This window comes from Myotis davidii, unplaced genomic scaffold (genome assembly GCF_000327345.1).
Source record: "Myotis davidii unplaced genomic scaffold, ASM32734v1 scaffold431, whole genome shotgun sequence".
In the NCBI taxonomy this organism is placed as follows: domain Eukaryota; kingdom Metazoa; phylum Chordata; class Mammalia; order Chiroptera; family Vespertilionidae; genus Myotis; species Myotis davidii.
The window spans coordinates 1-2,112 of record NW_006282878.1 but is presented as its reverse complement, the minus strand read 5'-3'; positions in this window follow the sequence as shown (position 1 = coordinate 2,112).

The following is a 2,112-nucleotide window of genomic DNA, read 5'->3' as shown; positions in this document are numbered from 1 at the left end:
TCAGGATGAGGCAATAGCCAACTGAGCTACCCGGCCAGGGCCAGTTTTCATTGGCCCCTTTATAGTCTCTCCCAGTTCTACCAACTGGTCATCCCCAGGTACACACTATAGTTTGCATTTCTAGAATTGTATAAAAGAAATCCTACAGTTACTCTTGTATAGCTGCTTTTACTAAGCGCATACATACACATATATATATATATGTATGTATGTATTATGTATTATCCATGTTGTGTGTGCAAAAGCATGGCGTCCAATAATAAGCACGGCTCTGTGTTACCACAGTGGCACACGTATAAACAACACGATGCTTCTACATTCTGACAATCACTCTGAGAAGAGTTGTTTAAAGTGGGAAAGTGAAGTTTAAACCAACACACTTAAGTTCAGTTTCATATGAATTCATTATCAATAAAAATTTTGAATCATCTGCCTTGTACACAGCATATAGATTTGTCTCTTCTTATCTGACTTCTTTCTTCTAGTAATGCCTCTTTTTTTAAAATCTGAAGGTGTGTTTTGTTTTGTTTTGTTTTTTAGAGAGACAGAGAAACATCGATGTGAGAGATACGTCGATTGGTTGCTTCCTGCAAGGTCCTGATCCTTTGGTGCCAGGGTGAACACTCTAACCATTGAGCACACCTGTCAGGGCAATAAACTATTCTTTTTAAAAACAATATTCTTCTGCTTCTGATGGAAGCTTTCTCCTTAAGAACAAAGGCCTCCCAACCAGCAGAACTTACATTGAAGGGCTGAGTAGCAGGATGAATGGGTTACTAGCTATAATCATGTGGAAAGTCGGCTTTCAGCCCTGGCCTGTGCGGCTCCTTTGAGCACAGTCCCATGCACCAAGAGGTCAGCAGTTAGTTGGATGCCCGGTCAGGGCACATGCCTGGTTGCAGCTCAATCCCCAGTAGAGGGTGTGCAGGAGGCAGCCGATTGATGTATTTCTCATGGATGTTTCCCTCTCCCTCTCTAGAATCAATTGAATGACATTTTTTTTAAAAAAATGTATTTTAAGAGAGTAGGCTTGCCAGATTGTGAATAACATCTGGACCAGTAAAATTGGAACAATTTCTTACTAGAGACCTGGTGCATGAAATGCATGCATAGGTAGGGTCCCTAGGCCTGACCGGCAATCAGGGCCTATCGGGGCTTTCCAGCAGCCAGCTGGGGCCTTCCTTTGTTCCACGCTGCCCCCTGGTGGTCAGTGCATGTCATAGCAATTGCACCCCCAGTCCAACTCCCAAGTGGACAATTTGCATATTAGGATTTTATATAGTTAGATTCCATATGCACACTGAGATAAGAGATAAATATTGCATGGACATACTTATAAAAATTATTTTGTATCTGAAAGAAATTATAACTAAGTGCATACTTCTATTTTCTTCAGTTACCCTTCTCTGGCAGTTTGCTTCTCCTCACAGTTCCTTGTTCTGCAGAATTAGTTTACAAAACTCCTTGTAGTTCCTGCCTGCATTTCATTTACTTTGCGTCACAGCTTCCAGGGTTGTCTCACCCACCTTCTTCCACCCCTTTGTTCATGGAACATTCCTGATTGAGACAGAGGCTCAACAGCTGCTTTGGGAGTGGAGACCTAATGATGATATCCAGTGTGGAAAGTCAATACAACTTCCTGGATTTTTATTTTCTAACTTTTAAAAAATCTATTGATTGAATTATTTTTTAGAGAGAAAGGAACATTGGTTTGTTGTTCCATTTATTGATGCATTCACTGGTTGCTTCTTTTTTAAAAAAATATGTTTTTATTGATTTCAGAGAGGAAGAGAAAGATAGAAACATCAATGATGAGAGGGAATCATTGATTGGCTGCCTCCTGCACGTTGGACGAAGCCTGTAACCCAGGCATGTGCCCTTGACTGGAATTGAACCTGGGACCCTTCAGTCCGTAGGTCGACACTCTATCCACTGAGCCAAACCAACCAGGGCCACTAGTTGCTTCTTGTATAGGCCCTGACCGGGGAGCCAACCACAATCTTGGGATATGGGACATATGCAAGGTGACTCTAATCAACTTAGCTATGGGGCCAGGGCTCAAGTGTCTATTTCTTTTTCTTTTTCCTTTATTGATTAAGGTATTATAAATGT